Raw genomic sequence first — 20476 nt, 5'->3', positions numbered from 1 at the left:
GAGATGCCATAGACTGCCCAGGCCTCCTAACTGACCCCCACATTGATGGGGCCTAGTTCGGCCCTATGCTGGTTTCCCAGCTGTCAGTATGGGGTTCATGAGCTCCCCCTTGTTCAGCAGAGACCCACAACTAAGCACTGAGATGAACTCCTGAAATCCAGTTGTAGAGAAGGAGGAGTGATGAGCTAAAGGGTCAAGACCAGGTTGAGGAAACCCACAGAAACAGCTGACCTGAACAGAGGAGCCTTTTCCAATCACCTGGTTTTAAGAATATTCTTATACAAATAAAAATAAAAAAATAAAAAATAGACACCTTCAGAAAATCTTTAAAGTGGTTTATTTTTAAAAACCAAGTTGGATAATCTCACTTCTCTTTCCATGTATCTGTGATGTCAAATATTGTCTTATTTAGATAAATTCATAATTCATAGTAATTAATATCCATGGTATGTTTCTAATGCTTGTTTACATGTGACTTGAAATAAAAAAGCAAGTGGAAATATTTTCCACCATTTCTTCTGGTTCCATGCACATGCCCTCTGAGCTTTTACCGTTCTTTTGAACTCTCAGTGAAGTAGGCAGTACTCCGCTCACTGATAGCATTTTGAAGCTGTCTGACCCATTATTACATAAAGATGAGCGTTTCACTTAATAAAGCCTTACAGTAACACAATTTGTTACACCATAATTAAAGATGGACACATCTGTTCCATTTTAATTCAAACCCCTTTGAACATAATTACATAAAGCTGCAGGAAAAGAATTTCTCAGTCTTAGAAATGTGCAATAAAAAAAATTCATTCTGTCCACAGAGTCTACATGGTCAAAGGACAATTTGTAAAATGAAGTCAAATAGATGTCTCTCCCTCTGTATCAAAGCCTGCCATGAACTAAAGCCCCAGATTAAAGTACTCTCCCCCTCTGAAAGCCACAATTAGTGGAGAAGGAGATGAAGGACAGTCATAAAGTATAACCATTCCATCCCTGTGGTAAGGCTCTACCTTTATATCCTCTCTTAACCCATAGATAAATTCTATAAAGCAAAAAAACTATTAAATATAGAAAATAAAATAAATTTAGGAACCAGTCAGCCTTAGCGTGTTACTTGAATTTTCCTAATAAATATTCAACTTTCTGTTGTATTGGTTTTATTGGGAGTTACACAACAGTATATACCTCCTTGTAAGAGCCAGTCCATCATATCCAGAATATTTTGGACCTTAGTAAGATCTCATATGTAATTAAAGAAAACAGAGGTTAAGGAGACAACATTTCAAAATGGATTCTAAAAACCCAAGAGCTACCACCGAATGGAAAGCCGTGAGCACAAACGTCCCAGAAATGCAGACCATTCCTCTGTTTTATTTACATCTCTGTACCCTGAAGACGGCTTAATGAGGAGATGCAATCAGTAGTAGCCAAGCCGTGAGAACTTGGAGGGAACGGGTGGCAGTAAGATTTATATAAATATTTGCAGAGACTGGGAAGAGCAGATGCTCCTCTAATCCAGACAATGTGTGCATACTTGATTTTAAAATAAAATACAACAGTTGAAAGCCAAAATGTAATTAATCAGAGGAAATGCTTTAATCAGCATCTTCCAAATCTTTAAGACTGCTGAAAAGATTAAAGAAACATAAGTGTAATTAAAATATAATATTTGAAAGGAAATCAGAATTAGTCTATTCTGATACTTTTTATTTCAGATAGGGACAGAGCATGGAATGAATATGCATTACAAATTGCTGACAACTAGCAAAATTTTCTGGGTTTAATGTACTAAATAAATCACCTAAGACTTGCTGTATAATTTACAATGTGGTAATGATATCTCTCCCTTCATTATTAATTTATTATGGGAAATATGTATGGTTGCCCTTATTGCCTATAGATTTAAACACCTATCTTCCTAACATAATGTGAGATGATGTTTAAATAAATATTGATTTCATATTGATAGATTACATGTATAGATTTGTGTTTAAAATTTGCATGTTAAGAATCAGTATATTGAATCCATGTAGGTACGCAATATGTTTTATATGAAACAAAACAAATGTGATTGATTAGCTGTAAATTCTGGGCTCATCTGTTCTACACTGCAAGATAATGTTTTCTGCCCCATAGTTGATGAGCTGCTCAATATGATCCCATAATTGTTGTTAAAGCTCAAGGAATAAACAGAGGGTTTTAAAACAATGTCTCAACAAAATAAAAAACACATGCTTTTACTGACAGTTCAAACATATAAACATTTAAATCCCAAAGCACTTATCCTTTCCACCAAGAAAAGCTTGTTGGTGATGAAAATTGCTTCATTTGTCTTACTAGAAAATGATAAACAGATATTAAAAGGATAGTGACCCTGTATGTGTGCAGGGCCAGGGGTGATTCTGTTGATTCCAAGAATACCTTCCAGTATAACTTGAAATTGGTTGTAGCTCCTATAAAAAACAATCCGTACCTATTAAATTTCTACCACAAAGTTTCTAGCTCTTAAAATTGATCAAAAGTCATAAATCTTTAAAGTTTAATCTCACAAAAACATTGGAGAAATTATCCTCATGGAAATATTAAAAGCCAGAATTTCTTAGTGTGTACCATCCTGTAAAGAAATGTTAATAATAGAAAAGAAAACTGATTAATCTAAAAACTAGATTGGGGGGGAAGCTGCCATATTTCAATTTCTTCTGTGTTCTGTCATAAGACAACAGCCTACCAATTGCTAACACATCCAAAAGACAGGATACACACAAACTTCATTTAAATGAAATCTCTTCAAATCCCGAAATAGCATATTGTATTAGCAATCTGATTTAACAATACCAAATTGATTACATGGTTTTATACAAACCTCTATTCAAAAAGAAATAATATATAGAAGTTGAGAAGATAACAATTCTCAAATACATGAAGACCTGAGTTTGGAACTCCAGATAAAGCTACATACATATTCCCCCAACACACACACACAACTAACAGGTGTGGTGATACACAGTTATGGTCCTAGCAACAAGATAGGCAGAGACAGGAGAATCTCTAAAGGTCAGTGGAAGCCAATATCATCAGTAAGGGAGCTTCGGGTCTAGTGAGAGACTGCCTCAAAAGTAATGTGGAGGGTGATGAAGGAAGATGTGAGAGAGAAAGAGAGGACAGACACAGAGACACAGAGAGAATAAAGAAAAATACATCAGTGTATGTGATTATAAACCAAAACATTGTTTTCAAAAATACCAAACTTCATACTTAAATCTGAAATACATGATCTTCTGGAATACATGATTTTCAGAGAATGAGCATCATCTTCAGACTCCATTATTCTCAAGAATAAAGTCAATGTCATTAGGTCTCAAACTTTGATGCTATAACTACTAAGCTTGAAAACAGCTCAAGGTTATCTGATTCCTACTCAGGGTCAAAATTCTGGTGCTGATCAAAAAGAAGCTAAAAAGTTAAGCTACTTCTTGCTTATAGATGATAATAATGAGGTAGACTCAAGTGCCTATGGAACATCAAGAGGTTTGGGGTGTTTGATATAGTTATTCCAGTCTATCATTTCCTATCTGACAATGGGGAAACGTGTTCAAAAATGTCACTTGAGTTGCCTAGAGCCCCAAGAAGCACATTGCAAAATGGAGATCTAGACTCAGAAACCTCTTCTTGTCAGATACAGGATTAGTCTGTACTGAGGGATTCCAAGATAAGCATCTTGTTTTCACAACTTCTTTTATAATGTGTCATGTCAATTATGGCTCAGATCAGCATTTAATATATATTTTAACTACATTATTTTTAAGAAAAAATCTGTTTAAGAAAATTTACCCATATATCTCCCTAAATATACTGTATTTTTAATATAAAATTTTTAATATAAAAGTCTCAAGATAATTGGCTAGTTTAGCTAAACTTCCTATGGATTTCTAAAGTTAACTAAATATTAAATATGCATCCATATAAGCTTGCAACATGAGAAGTGGTAGCCACATAAGTTCTAGGATATTTACAAAAGACTAACAAAACCTGATGCAACACCCTAAATTTTCTGATCTAGCACACATTGGTTCCAATGGGTTAATTATAAAATTGGCAAAATCTTTAAGATGTGGTTTTTAATAGCTATGTGTAGTAATTAGGCAGACGAAGTTTCATATAAATATGTACCAGTGAGCAGTCAATTAAGAACCCTAGCCTAAGATAAAGCTGCTCAGTGGCACCAAGTGTAGTGACACAAAAGTTGTAGTAGCAACCAGCCACTATCTGATTGGATTAAGCCCACTCCATGAGATGGAACCCATGTCTAACACTGCTAAGGAGGCCAAGAATCTGAGACTAGATAGGCCATGGCTCTAGAAGAAAACCAAATACCATCATACCAAGGAAACATATCAATAAAATCACTCCTAGTGACATTTTACTGTAACAGTAGATTGCTGCCCTGCTCACCACCATCAGAGAAGCTTCCTCTTACAGTATTTGGGAATCAATACAGAGATCGAAAATTGGACAATGTGCGGAGAATGAGAGACCTTGGAACAATCAGTCCTAAATGAAATGTCTTTATCAAACCCTTCCCTTCAGAGCTCAGGGAACTCTGCAGAAGAGGAGGCAGAAGGATTGTAAGAGCCTGAGGGGATGGATGACAGCGAGGAAACAGTGCCTTCCTGATACAACAGGACTGATGGACATAGGAACTCAGAGACTGTGGTAGCACGAACAGAGTCTAGACTAATTTAAGTCAGATTGGTCCCAGTGCTGAGAGGGTAAGTGAACACAAGTCTCCACCTCTAACCAAGAAGCTATCTCCAACTGACAACAACTTGTAAAAAAAATTAGTCTGTAATGGAGTCTCTCACTGTACACATAAACCATTCTTAATGGTAGAAATGTCCCATGCCCAGCAGCAGATGGCCACCACAAAATGAACTCAATGGTCTTTTTCTAGATTTTTTTCATATTGCTATGTTTTGCATTTTATATATTATGGCTTTCCAATCTGTGTTTTTATAAGTTTCGTTGTTTGGTGTGTGTGTGTGTGTGTGTGTGTGTGTGTGTATGTGTGTGTGTGTGTGTGTGTTTCTCATGTTTTTTTTCTTGTTTTTCTCTTGTTCGTTTTTAATTGTCTGTTTCCTAAAGAAAGACGATGTGTAGTTGAAGAGGTACAGAGGTGGGAAGGATCTGAGAAGAGATTAAGAAAGGAAAACTATAAGCAGAATATACTATATGGGAAAAATTATGTTCAGTTAAAATAAAAAGAAAGTTGATGCAGTTACTTAAACTATTGAGGCTATCCATTAGGCTTTAAAGTTCATGGAAACCACCAAATTCTAACAACTTATTGACTGGCTCTTGAATTTACAAAAGATTAAGAACACTTCACAAATCCCAAGTGCACCAATGGCTTTTCTTACAATAACACTGAGATCATAGAGCAACACAGTTCCAGAAAAGACATGGTGCTCACATGTGTGTTCTTGTGAAGAGTAAAGGAGTTTTCAAATAGCAACTATTCTTTGAGAATGACAGTCAATCACAATCAATCACAAGTCAGTTGATTTCTAGGAGTCTCTACATAGAAAACACACAATTTTAACAAAATTGAACAAAACCACACACCTCCAAAGCAATATTAACTAATGTTTTCCCTTGTAGACATTTCCTTTCTCCACATCTTAGCCCATTTAATCACATTCCTAAATACTACTTCACACTTCACAGCAGGCAATTAAGATTCTGTAAGTATTCAGAACATACATCTGTGTACCCATTTCTTAAGAAACAAGAAAAGAAAATTACTTAGCTGTAATTCATAGTCTCAATGAGTCGTAATTACAGCTCTGAACCTCTTGAACCCAAGTGCTTCCGTGGCGCATTTGAGATAAAATATTCCATCCAGCAAGTTGAAAGCCATTCAGTGTCCTCACAAATAGCAGAATGTATACTCAATTCTTCAGGTTCAATGTATGTCTAAATATATCTGCTTTCTATTTCAAGATGGAAAATGGTGAGTGAAGACAGTTGCAACAATGGCTCAAAGGATCAAGGAGAAAGGAACAGAAAAATTACTTCAATAGATCTAAGTAAAGTGTTTCTCCATTTAGGAAAATAACCGTAAGTTCTCACCCCCATAATTGGGAGCTGTTCTGGTTGACATTCCTTTTAGCCAAGAATTATATGGTTTGTCAATGTTCACAGATTTACAAAGAGTACCAAATCAATGCTGAAAATAGTTTAAGTATGAATGATTCAGAATTTCATTCAGAACGTTTTTCTGCCCTGGGCTTTAACATTACACATATATCAATTCTCATTGCACACGCTATATAAGGTGTATCAGAAATAGGCACAATTTTGTACATATTTTAAACTCTACCTTTGGTATCCATGGGGAATTTGTTCAAAGATTGTAGTAGGTATGAAATTTACAAATTCCAGCCTCTTACATAAAACAGTGCAGCACTTGAATATAACCCATGCACACCCAGTTTCATTAACACAGTTGTAATTTATGCATAATAACTCAGAGAGCAAACATGCTATGTTAATAGCAATTTCACAATATTGCTCAGGGAATAAAAATAAGAAAACTTTGCCTGTTTCTATTCAGGACCTGTGCAGTTTTTACAGATATCTTGATATATATTTACCTAAAATACAGATGCCATGGAAATGTGACTGGATGTTAATAAATCCACTTTATTGTATTTAATGAGAACTATCTGTTAATTGAAAAAGCAGATATCTGAACCAAGAATTAGTCACTGACCTGTCTTCAGTATATTCAGAACCAAAAGACAGACAACAAATACAAGCCCTCAAATATGAACATACACATATATTTCAATGCTTCACAACAGAGATCTAGTTACTGGGACAAATTCTGGATAAAAGTGAAAATGTTGGAAACTTACCACCACACTGTAGCTGCTGAATGGTTCTTTTCATCCCTATAGCTGTGAGTGACCCCCAGGATATTCACTTAATCACTGGTGATGATGCTTGTGTGTAGGGTCTCCATTACCCCATTGCTTTTGGACTTGATGCCAAGGGAGCCTTCCTGTCTTACCCTCCCTGATGGTGGATGAGGGTACGGAGTGTGAGCAAGAGGCTGCCTCCACTCCTACCTCTAGGTATACTTCACAATGGGAGATGAATTCCAGAACCTTGTGTGAGACATTGGAATGTGTGTTCTCATGGAAAGAAAAACCTAGGTAACTGAATCTTCTCAGGCAATGAGTGACATAATCCAGTCAGGTTATTTGGTGCATAAAGTCAGAATAAACAACTCCTGATCACGTCATTCTTATTATAAAAATGTATACCTAGCTTTAAAACAACCACAGAAGTGGTGTTGGAAATACATCTTAAGCATTATTTGAGAAATAGGTATACATTGAAAAGAACAAATGAATAAATTGAATCACTATGTAACAAAATCACTTTAGTGAGCATACTTTTCAATTATTACATTGAAAAATGATCATGTCAAGAACATTAAAGTCAACATGATATAAATGTTACATGAAATAGTATGTTCCTAATCTCTATGAATAATTATTTTAATTTTGGTTCAAATGGCTGCTTCAGTTTTTGTTTATATTTTTGTTCACAGATCTGATGGCATTGGACAGTACTCTCCACGTTATGTCTCACTTTTATTTAATTCTCCATTATAATGATATAATAACACATTAACAAAAATCTTCCTCATTATTCACATTGTTCTCATAATTCACTACTTTATCTCTTTCCTACCTAAACAAAGTAGAATTCTTTGAGAAATGTGTCTTTGTTATTTCCAATTCTCATCTCTTTATCCCTCTCACCCCTAAATTCAACTCATCATTCCAACACATCTGTCCCTGTCAAGACTTTTTATTCCAGATTACTCAGTTCAATAGCCAGCCCTCTGACTATGACTTTCTAGCAACATTTAGTACAGCTTGCATTACTTTTCCTTTCCAGGACATCTTTCCACTCTTTGCTTTACTTCTATAATTCTATCATTTCTACCTAATTCCTCACATCCATTATCTATAATTTTCTCTGACCCTGTTAGGACTTTCACACATAAAAGTTGTTATTCCTTTATCCTGTGATATCTATTGTTTCTGACAGTAAGTAACAGTTACTTTTCTTTTGATATATTAAGTTTTCTACATTGCTGTTTGTTTTTTGTAAGTTTAACTATGATTAGTTTATTTCTATATAACTTGGTCTGTGTGTGCTTAGCCTTTTGAATCCATAATATTGAGTACTACAACAAATTGAAGATGTGTTCATCCATTTTTCATCCATTTTTCCTACCTCAGTCTCATTCCTCTTTTCTGAACTCCTATGAAGTTTTATCAAATCTTTTGATTTTTGAATAGAATATTAAATTGTTCAATATTCTGGATCCTTATTTTCTTGCTTTTTCAAACTCCAACATACTTATTGTAATTTTTCAAGGTCCCTAATTTCTTCATTCCCATTCTGCTACTAATGTATTGATTGTTTTCTTCAATTCATATGAAGCTATTTAGGTATAAATTTTCCATCTGATTCTGTTCCATATTTTCTTGTTTTCTATGGAAATCATCCATGTTAACAGTTACAAACATATTTCTTTCTCGATAATTACAATTAAAATAATGGCTTTTCGTCCTTTTGAACTGATTCTGAAATGTGTACTATCTTGAAATAGTTTTATTTTCCTAATTCTTCATTAAGATCTTCATTAAAGGATCTCTGATTATATCCTGACTCTCATAAACATGCAGTGGAGATTTCAAACTTGATTCTTCAAGCATCAGTTATTGGTTTATCAGATATTTCATTTAACTAAACTCAGCCCTGTTCCTCCAAAATGTTCCTGCAAAACTCAAATTAATGAACCCCTGCCTTAGTTCAAGATGATCACTAATATAAATGGACCAAGTGCTAGTCTCAAATTTAGTAGCATCTGTATACAGAGACCAGTCCTCCCTTTCTCTGCTTCTGTGTTTCCCAGTTCATTGTAACATGTGGTCATGCCTAATTCTGTCTTCTAACTCTTCAGACTAGAACTACTAAGTTTTTCTGCTAAGATTTTAGTCACATTTCAAAGAGAGTCTTAAATATAGTATACAAGCAGTTTCAAAAATAGTATATAAATGGCCAGTAGATTAGTTTCTTGAAGTTTTTGAACAACTCCTTTTGGTATTTTGTCTGAAATTTATAGTTGTCACTTGTTACATGATATGCTATCACATGACTGGTCACACACAGTAAAGAAGAGCCTGCCCATAATTTAGACCATGACTTTGCATATTGGGCCAATGCCGGAACACACTTCAACTGATATGTCCAACATGACAGTTGGGTGTGAAATTTAATGTACCCAACTCAGTGATTGCCTCATCATTCCCCAAAGCCTTCTTCATCTCCATGGGTTACAGCTTCCTTGTCTTAGCCTCCACTTCTCTTAAGAAAATTGCCAGCCTCCCAGGGATAACAACTGAACACAGAATAACAAGATAGGGCTGGGTGGGGCAATCTAGTAGGAGGAAAAGGATCCTAAGAGCCAGCAAAACTGTTAGAGACACCCCCACTCTCACTGTTAAGAGTCCCAAAGAACACCAAACTACATAACCATAACATATATGCAGACGACCTAGCTCAGACCCATGCAGGTTCATTGATTGTGACTTCATTTTTTGAGGCCCTGCTTAGTTGATTCTGTGGCCCATGTTCTCCTGAGGAATTATATGTTTTCATTTTTAAAATTATATTTACTACATGATTTTTAAAAACAAAACATTGTCAGTTGCAAGTTGTTCAAATAATAGATTCAAGTCTTTGACCCCTCTGGTCCCTATAGTTCTTCTCCTTCTTTCATGGGGTTCTGGAGTTTCAAGATGAGGACCCAATAGAGATCTCCAATTTTGGCCTAGTGTTTGTAGGCCCAACTCTTAGCAAGCTAATCAGTCTGGTCTCTCTCCTCCTAGCTCGGCATAATAGTTCAGAGATTACCTGGGTAGAAGCAAGGATAGTTTAAAACCAGAAAACAAATACTCTTCCTGCCTACAACGTAAAGCTTTTCAATTTAAAATCAAGGAATTCACTGTGTTCTGTTTTTTTCTTGCTTTAAGTCCCCTACCTTTTTGTGGTGAATGTGGTTGTTGTTGTTGTTAGTTTTCACTATAGTCAATGACTAATTCTTAGATACCTAAAATGGAGAGAAAAGAGTTTTAAGACTCAAAAAAGAAAATAAACAAAGCTTAAATGTAGAAGAATCCGTGTAGGGGAGAGAGGGGTAACACGAGACTTCACTGAACACTTCCAAATGGTCACAAAATTTAACTTGAATCTATTATTTGAACAACTTGCAACTGACAATGTTTTGTTTTTAAAAATCATGTAGTAAATATAATTTTAAAAATGAAAACATATAATTCCTCAGAAGATGGATCTCAACAGTAACATAGAACTTAACCAGTGTTTTTAAGATTGTAAGAAACTAGCCGTCTGACCTGCTGGCTCTAAAGGTCTGATGAATTTTTACAAAAAAGCAATCAAAATGAAGTAAGAGTGTGAAGGACTTCCTGTCTGCTCCCAAGGATGGTTTAGAGACGCAGGAACACACAGAGTAGGAAAAAAATAGGAATTATCGCTCTTTGACATAAAGTGCTGGGGAGCAACCAGCATCATGTAAAGCCAAAATCTAAATGAAGAAATTCTTAGCCTTAATGAAGGTCGTGTGTAAACATACAGAGAATTCTACACCCATTTTAAAAGGAAACTTGGGAAATTAAGTTCCACACGTGATTAACTGAGCTTTTCACAGGAAGGCAACTGCCTATATCCAAAGTAATATTACTTAAAACTTACTTTCTTTTATAATTAATGAAGCAATTGAAAGTGATTTTCTTTTTATTGCAGGGGATTAAATTTAAAAAAAAATTAAGTCCTCAGGATGTTTGTGTAGACGTTTCCTTTGCCAAGCCCAGTCTCCCAGTCCCAAGACTGTACTCAGTTGGAATTGCACTTCCTCACAAAGCCTTCAGGAGTACTCTGAAGGAGACCATCCAGTCAGCCTTGCCCCTCTCAGTCACCATCTCCACAGTCTACAGAATTTGAAGTCATGCATCTGCTTGTGTCTTGTTATCACTTACTTCCTGTGCCAGATTATAAACTATGAAACCTGCTATGACTCAATTTTAATCCCTCAAAGTTCAGAGCTGGTTTCATCCAGCACCGTCCTGGGATACCACAGCCGTGGCTGCTCAGGTCAAATGGTACGATATTCACACATCTGTGCACATCCTTCAGTGCACATCTCAAGATTAATTGCAGCACCTGGTACAATGCGAGTGCCGTGTTAATAGTTGCTATGCTATACTAGTAAGGTAGTAAACACAAAGGGATATATATGTATCTGATGCAGATGAAATTTCATGTTTTGGTCATCTACAGTTGGTTAAACCTGGAGACATAAAAAGCACCAACACAAAGGGCTGATGTTTTATGCAGCATTTAAAATGATACACACTGCAGAGCAAGCGATCAATTAAATACTTTAAAATAAACAAAAATAAATAATTATTAAAATAAGCAGTTAATTTCCTTGGGGAGTGGATACGGAATGGGATGGGGGTTCGGGGGTAATGGAAGAATGGAAGGGAGAGGAAACTGGGATTGGTATGTAAAATAAGATTGTTTCTAATTTAAATAAAATTTATATATATATATAATTTTTAAAAAGTCTTTTTTTCTTATCTGCACATAAGAAACTCTTGGAGAAAATTAAGGATGCATATGAAACTTAAAAATGGTGTCGTGTGTACATGTGTTACATACGAAGACTGTAAAAGACTGAAAAACTATTCTTTCAGCAGTTGAAAATTAAAGCGTCTGACTCAGCAAAAAAGCTGTTCACACCGTTGACAAAGTGGTGTCACTTGCAGGCTTCGTGGAAGGAGAGTGAGCGAGGCATCGCTCTCTAGTCATTATCCATCGTGTAGAATGTGTATAAAGCCTAAGAAGTCTGGACAGCACTAATGGATATCAAAAGACCAGGAAAGTGATTGCCATTTGTGTTTGTGTTAGCTTTGTTCCTAAGAAATAGTATTTGGGAATTTATGTGATTTAAGTGCATCTCAATTTTTCAAGGATTGTGTGTGTGAACTGGCTCATTAAATCCCTGTAAATCTTCACTGCGTTGATGGGAGTGGGTGGCTGTGTACCACTAACCACATCTCCTTCCTTAAAACCCACTAAGTCCTGCATCTCAGACCACAGCCTGCTCCTTCCGCAGCATGCTTTTCCTTCTTCCTCTGCCTCCTCTGAGTTCACACACGAAGTTTCTAGCTCTCGTATTTTACATTGTTGGAGTCAATGTAACTCTGTTCTTCTGTCTTAACATGTAAAAAGCATTTTCTCCCAAATGCCTCTGCATGGCTGAGCATGCTCCCTAACTTGTATGAGTTGATAGCTCTGTAACATCATCTGGATACCCAAACAGGCTGCTTTTTATAAACTTCAAGGTGTACATTAGAGTTAACAACAATGTTTCATGTGTGCTGAGCTTCAGAGTTTCAATATTACAGGCCAGGTTCTTATGTCTTGTCAAGATATTGCCACCATGTTGTCATCCACATCAACATGAAATTTCAGGTTCAATGTCTCTTTACCCTGTGTACTTCCTCATCGATATTTCCTATTAAACATATTGCATTTAGATCTCTCTGTATCACCTTTCACTGTATAGTTCATATCTACTTATAACAACACTCCTTTAACTGGTATCTTTTTCCAGCCTTGTCATTCTTTTTTATTTTATTTTATATTTAAATTAGAAACAAGCTTGTTTCACATGTCAGTCCCAGCTCCCTCTCCCTCCCCTCCTCGCCCATCTCTCCCACCATACCCCCCTCAGGCTCCTACCTAATCCCCACTCTGTTCCCTATAGAGGATAAGGCCCTCCATGGGGGAATCTCCAGAGTCTGTTATTTTGTTCAGGCCTGGGCCTAGGGCCTCCCCCAAGTGTCCAGGTTGAGATAACATCCCTCCCTGTGGGATGGGCATGCAAAATCCATTTGTGTGCTAGGGATATATACTGATCAACTACCCAAGGCCCTATAGATTGCCTAGGCCTCCTCACTGACACCCACATTCAAGTGGTCTGGATCAGTCCCATGCTGGCCTCCCAGCCATCAGTCTGGGGTCCAAGATCTCCCCCTTGTTCAGTTCAGCAATTCCTCTGGTTTCACCAGCCCAGTCTTGACCTCTTTGCTCATCACTCCTCCCTCTCTGTAACTAGGTTCCAGGAGTTCATTTCAGTGTTTAGCTGTGGGTGTCTGCCTCTGCTTCTGTCTGTCACTAGATGGGGGTTATTATCACATTCAGAAACTCAGTTAGTCTAAATCCTAAAGTCCTGGTTAAGAACCATAATTGACTCTGTTGCCTATTTCACTAAATCTACATGTCATACTTTAGTTTAAAGAGCTCCATAATCTAGATAAATTTGTCTTTACTAAGCAATACTGTTATTTAATAATTCGCCAAGTCCATAAACTTCTTAGATACTATAAACTTGAATGTCATTTTTTAAATTTGGTTATCTAATAAGTAACATTTATATATAATTTAGTTGATACTTTATTCTTAAGCTAACTGAATTAAAACTCTATTCGCAAACAGGAAAATATGTTTCTACAAGAAAATAAAATGCAATAACTTGGAAAATATGTAGATGTGATAAAGATTATTAATATAAAATGCATCATTCATCTACTTATGCATTAGACTGAATAGATAAGCTAAGTTTTGAGGACTATGCTACATGTGGCAAGTAGCAATATAAATAAGTAATGTTTTCCATCTTCAGAAGGCTTCAATCAACTTAAAAATAACACAATGAACACAATTTGAAGTAGTCTTATCCAAGAAAGTCTGCAAATGTTGCTTGGAAAGGCATTAAAACCTAAAAATCCATATACTATTGAAAGAATTATCTAAAGAAGAGTTGAGTCTTTATTGTAAAAATCTTTTCTTCCTTAAGAGGTATACATACTCAGTGGTAGAATACTTGCCTACTGTCTGCAAGATACTGAGTTCAATAACCAGTTCTATGAAAACAAATCAACTAAAAATGTTCCCTTCATTAATCAGATTAGATAAGCATAGACAAATATCTCTTGTATGTGGATTCTAGCTTCTAACAAATAATATCCATATCCAGGTAGGAGGAGATAAAGGCAGAAGACAGAAACAAGAAAGGGACACCAGTGACATGGGAGGAAATGAGGCGACTCTAAGGGAAGAGATGGAGGAAGACTATAGACCAAAGAGAAAGGGGAAAGAGAGATGCGGGAGCATGAGACAATTGATCAAAATGAATAACGTCCTCAGTATGCACCATGCACACATGTGGTATACAACCATATACATGAAATAATTATTTTCTTAAAATAAGAAAAGTTGGTTGGGGACCTTCTCACAGCCTGGTGAGGCCTGGGGACTGTGCACCAAGGATCCCATGACAGCAGTCCAGTCCACCAAGAGATTGCCAGTCGCCTCGTCCCTTTCTCTGCCCACAGAACGAGGTAGACAGGGGCCTATATCCGGGCCTCATTCCAGTGCCCTGCTCTGAGCCATTTGAGGCCTGGGGACTGTGCACTGAGGATCCCATCCCAGCAGTCCAGCCCACCAAGAGACTGCCAAGACCTTGGTACTAGTCCCACCTCCACCTACAAGAAAGCCATCTGAGTATTGAAACCATTTGCACCCACTGAACCTTGGACCCGTACCCACCAGGAGAGTAAGAGACTACTCCTGCACCCACTATAAGAAGGGATGGGAACAAGACAACATAAAAACACATTCAACAACGTAAAAACCAATATGTCACCAGCAGAGTCTATGGACTCTATACCAGCAAGACCTGAGCATTCCAACACAGATGAAGCAGAAGACAATGACCTTAAAAACAACCTCATGAAAATCATAGAGGCCCTCAAAAAGGATATGATAAAATCCCTTAAAGATATGGAAGAATAAAAAACAACAACAACAACAAAAAAGAAATAAACAAATATCTTAAAGAAAGCCAGGAAAAAAACAATCAAACAGATGAAGGAAACAACTCAAACAGTTCAAGAACTAAAAACTGAAATAGATACAATAAAAAAACACACAAACTGAGGGAATTCTGGAAATAGAAAATCTGGGTAAATGATCAAGAACTACAAATTCAAGCATAACCAACACAATACAACAGAAGGAAGAGAGAACCTCAGATATTGAAGATACACTAGGAGAAATAGATTCATTGACCAAAAAAAATCATAAGTCCTAACACAAAATATCCAGGAAATATGGGACACCATGAAAAGACTAAACCGAAGAATAATAGGTATAGAAGGTGAAAAACCCACCTCAAAGGTGGGGAAAACATTTTCAACAAAATCATAGAAGAAAACTTCCCCAACCTAAAGAAAGACATGCCAATGAAACTACAAGAAGCCTACAGAACACCAAATGGAGTAGGCCCCAAAAGGGCCCCTCATCACATAATAATCAAAACCCCAAACATACAGAATAAAGAAAGAATGTTAAGAGAAAAGCAGCTAAGGAAAAAGACCAAGTAACATATAAAAGTAAACCTAACAGAATTACACCTGACTTCTCCATGTAAACTTTGAAAGCCAGAAGGCCCTGGATAGACAGATATTCTACCAGCACTAAGAGACCACGGAAAGTCCAGACTACTATACCCAGCAAAGCTTTCAATCACTATATATGAAAAAAACAATATATCCCATGACAAAACCAGATTAAACAATATATGTTCACTAATTCAGCCCTACAAAAGTTCTGAAAAGGAAACTCCAACTCGAGGAAGTTGACTACAACCACAAAAACTTAGTCAATAAATAATCCCATTTTACCAACAGACAAAAGAAAAAAAAGGTGGAAATCCACACACAATTCCACAACCACCAACAAATCCAAAACAAATAAGAATGAGCAATCAATGGTCAATAATTTCCCTCAATAGTAATGGTTTTAACTCACCCATAAAAAGAAATAGGCCAACAGAATGGAGACAAAGACAGAATCCATCCTTCTGCTACATACAAGAAACACACCTCAACTTCAATGACAGATATAACCTCAAGTTAAGGGTTGGGAAAAGATTTTCAGTCAAATAGACCATAGAAACAAGTGGGGGCAGCAATCCTAATATCTAACAAATTAGACTTTAAACTAAAATCAATCAAAAGAGATGAAGGAGGTCATTTAATATTCATCACAGGAGAAATCCATCAAGATGAAGTCTTAGTTCAGAACATCTATGCCCCAAATACAAAGCCATCCACATTCATAATAGAAACATTACTGAAACTCAAATCACACATAAAACCTCAAACACTTAGAGTGGGAGATTCAACACACCACTCTCAACACTAGACAGGACCACCATACAGAAACTTAACAAAGAAACTAATAGAAGTTATGATCAATTGGGTTTAACAGACATCTATAGAATATTTCATCCAAACACAAAAGAATATACCTTTTATTCAGGACCACATGGAACCTTCTCTAAAATCGACCACATATTTGGTAACATAGCAAACCTCAACAGATACAAAAAAAATTGGAATAAACTCCTGTATCTTATCAGACCACCATGCTTTAAAGTTAGAATTCAACAACAACACAAAATGCAGAAAACATGAAAACTCTTGGAAATTAAACAATGTGCAATTGCACCATTCCTGCCTCAAGGAAGAAATAAAAAAAAGAAATCCAAGAAGTCATAGAACTCAATGAGAATGAAGACACAACATACCCAAACTTGAAAGCAGTGCTAAGAGAAAAGTTCATAGCACTAAGTACCCATATGAAGTTCATAGCACTAAGTACCCACATGAAGAAACTGGAGAATAGCCACACTAGAGAATTAACAGATTCAATGCAATCCCCATCAAAATAACAGCACAATTCTTCACAGACCTTGAAATAACAATAATCAACTCCATATGGAAAAAGAAAAGATGACCCAGGATAGCCAAAATAACCCTGTACAATAAAGGAACATATGGAGTCATCGCAATCCCTGATTTCAAGCTCTATTATAGAGCTATACTCCTGAAAACAGCTTGGTATTGGCACAAAAATAGACAGGTAGAACAATGGAATCCAACTGAAAATCCTGGTATGAACCTACATACCTACGAACACCTGATTTTTGAAAACGAAGCTAAAATTATACAATGCAAAAAAGAAAGCATCTTCAACAAATGTTGCTGGAATAACTGGCTGCTAGCATATAGAAGACGACAGATAAATTCATATCTATCACCATGCAGTAAACTTAAGTCCAAATGGATCAAAGACCTCAACATAAATCCAGCCACACTGAAACTCTTAGAAGGGAAACTGGGAGGTACCCTTCAACAAATTGGTAGAAGAGACTGCTTCCTGAAAATAACACCAGTAGCACAGACAGTGAGATCGACAATTAATAAATGGGACTTTCTGAAACTGAGAATCTTCTGTAAGGCAAAGGACATAGTCAACAAGACAATAGCAGCCCACAGAATGGGAAAAGATTATCACCAATCCCACATCTGACAGAGAGCTGATTTCCAAAATTTACAAAGGACTGAAGAAGCTAGCCACCAAAACACTAAATAATCTAATTAAAAAGTGGGGTACAGAACTAAATAAAGAATTCTCAATAGAGGAATCTAAAATGGCTGAAAGACACTCAAGAAAGTGCTCAACATACTTGGCCATAATGGAAATACAAATCAAAACAACTCTGAGATACCATCTAACTCCTGTCAGAATAACTAAAATCAAAAACACCAATGACAATTTATTCTGAAGAGGATGTGGAAAAAGGGAAATACTCCTCCACTGCTGGTGGGAGTGCAAATTCATACAGCTACTTTGGAAATCAGTATGGCAGTTCCTCAGGAAAATGGAAATCAGTCTACCACAAGATCCAGCAATTCCACTCTTGGACATATACCCAAAAGAAGCACATTCATACAATAAGAGCATCTGTTCAATCATGTTCATAGCAGCATTATTTGCAATAACCAGAACCTGGAAGCAGCCTAGATGCCCCTCATCTGAGAAGTGGATAGAGAAAATGTGGCATATTTACACAATGGAGTACTACTCTGTGGAAAAACAATGGAATCTTGAAATTCTCAGGCAAATGGATGGAACTAGAAGAACCCATCCTGAGTGAGGTAACCCAGTCACAAAAAGACAAACATGTTATGTACTCACTCATACATGAATTTTAGACATAGAGTAAAGAATTGCCTGCCTACAATTCCCACCCCACCAGAGAAGCTAGGAAACAAGGAGAACCCTAAGAGAGACATATACGGTCCCCCAGAGAAGAGGAAAGGGACAAGGTCTCCTGAGCTAATTGGGAGCATGGGCGAGATGAGAGTAAGTTACAAGACAGAGAAGGGGAGAAGAGGAGAGGAGAAGGGGACATGAGAGAGCAAGAAGATTGAGTCAGGGGAAGAATAGAGGAGAGCAAGAAAGAGATACATAATAGAGGGATCCATTAAAGGTTCAAGGAGAAATCTGGCACTTGGGAAATGTCCAGAGATCTACAACGTTGACCCCACAACTAACAATCTAAGCAGTAGTGGAGAGGCTACTTAAATGCCTTGCTCTGATAATGAGATTGATGACTACCTTATATGCTATCCTAGAGCCTTCATCCAATAGCTTATGGAAGCAGAAGCAGACACCCACAGCTAAATACTGAGCTGAACTCTGCAATCCAGTCGCAGAGAGGGAGGAGTGATGAGCAAAGGGGTCAAGACCAGGCTGGAGAAACCCACAGAAACAGCTGACCTGAACAAGGGGGTGCTCATGGACACCAGACTAATAGCTGGGAAACCAGCATGGGACTGTCCCAGACCCCCTGAACGTGGATGCCGGTTTGGAGGTCTGTTAATCTATGGGGCCTCTAGTAGTGTAGTGAATCAGTTTTTATATCTAATACACGAATGGACTTTGGGAGCCCACTCCACATAGAGGAATACTCTCTCAGCCTAGACACACAGAGGGTCTAGGCCCTTTTCCAGATGATGTGGCAGATTTTGAAGATCACCCATGGAAGGCCTCACCCTCTCTGGGGAGGAGAAAGGAGATGGGATGGTGGGAGGCAGGGGTGGAGGGGAGGGAGAAGGAACTGGTATTGATGTGTAAAACAAGCTTGTTTCTAATTTAAATTTAAAAAAGAAAAGAAAATTTGATTTACTAGGCTATTGTTCTTGGTGACTCACCAGAAGTTGATGGCTAGAGCCAGTTGTTAAAAGCACCATACACTTGTATCATGGGACATTGACAAATCAATCTGCTACCTATCGGCTTCTTTTCAGTGTTGGAAGGTGCTATGTAGACAGATGGGGAAGAAAAATAATCAGCAGTTTTACCCAGCAATGAACCTTATAAACTATAATTTCTGATCTGGCAAGATATGCACATTGCTTCAGTAAAGCCACAAAATTTATAAGAATAACAAGCCAATTTCTAATTTGACTTAAAGTCTCCTCGACCTGGTGGCACTTATATATGGCATTATAAACCTGTCCAAGAATGTGTACCTGGGAGGTCATAGGCCCTACAGGAAAACCTGTAACTACTATTTTGCTAAATGAGCATGGTTTCTAATTATCCTCCACATATGTTATCTTCATACTTATAGACTGATGAAGCTATCAATCCTCATCAGAAATGCTTCTTTTACAGTGGACGGTGATTATTTTATTATAGAGGCTCACACCTGCTCAAAGTTCAAGAAGCCCTAAATGTGAAAACTCTCAAATCTCAGGAAATATCCTAGAGAAGGAAATGGGAAGACTATAGTAGCCAGATGCCAGGAGCCAGGAACTTGTGCTGGGAGTGGCATCTTCTGGACTTGAAGGTGCCATTGCACTCATGACCTCACAGAAATCAGGGTTGTTTGCACAAGACCAAAGCAACCCACATTCCTGCCTAGAGAGGGAAGGGGCTCCCCTGCTGAGGAGTTACTGGCAGTTAGTGGCTTTTGGGGTGGGGGAAACCATTTTATTCAGGGAGCAGCTCCTGATGCTTCAGGGAATCATTCTGCAACCATGTGTGGACAACATGAAAAGAACTCAGTAGGTTATTTAAAAAAACAAAAGGTAAAATGGGTCATAAAGCTAGGCACTGTGGTAGGTAAGTGGGAAGCGTTGGGGACAGTAATATGAGAAGAATGTGAGTGGATATGATCAAAATACATTATAAGCATGTATGAAATTCTCAAAGAGTAAAAATATTTTTGAAGAGAAATAGATTTTTGTAAAGCAATTTTAGCTACATATTCTGTGTAGCAAATCAACAGTACTGCTTGCAAGATAATATGCATCTTTATATGTGATTTAAAAAATCTTTCATCTGAATGATTAACATAGCACAGAAATGGAAATTAATCACTTGTAATACTTTT

The 20476-nt window shown here is 37.1% G+C and overlaps 1 protein-coding gene across 4 annotated transcripts in view; it reads right to left on the bottom strand.

The window, feature by feature from the left end:
• LOC101826278 (casein kinase 2 subunit alpha' interacting protein) overlaps positions 1-7115 on the bottom strand; it is a 146326-nt gene extending 139211 nt beyond the window's left edge. For 2 of the 4 annotated variants that reach the window (XR_005878890.1, XM_040750605.1), the window contains exon 1: positions 6909-7115. The gene's annotated coding sequence lies outside the window, so the exon portion shown is untranslated. The remainder of the gene's footprint in view (positions 1-6908) is intronic. The other 2 variants (XM_040750604.1, XM_005076763.3) reach the window with 1 other exon arrangement.
• Between the last annotated feature and the right edge of the window lie 13361 nt (positions 7116-20476).

The sequence above is a fragment of the Mesocricetus auratus genome, unplaced genomic scaffold, assembly GCF_017639785.1.
Source record: "Mesocricetus auratus isolate SY011 unplaced genomic scaffold, BCM_Maur_2.0 Super-Scaffold_100008, whole genome shotgun sequence".
In the NCBI taxonomy this organism is placed as follows: domain Eukaryota; kingdom Metazoa; phylum Chordata; class Mammalia; order Rodentia; family Cricetidae; genus Mesocricetus; species Mesocricetus auratus.
The sequence above is the reverse complement of the archived record's forward strand: the minus strand, read 5'-3'. Positions and strand labels throughout refer to the sequence as shown.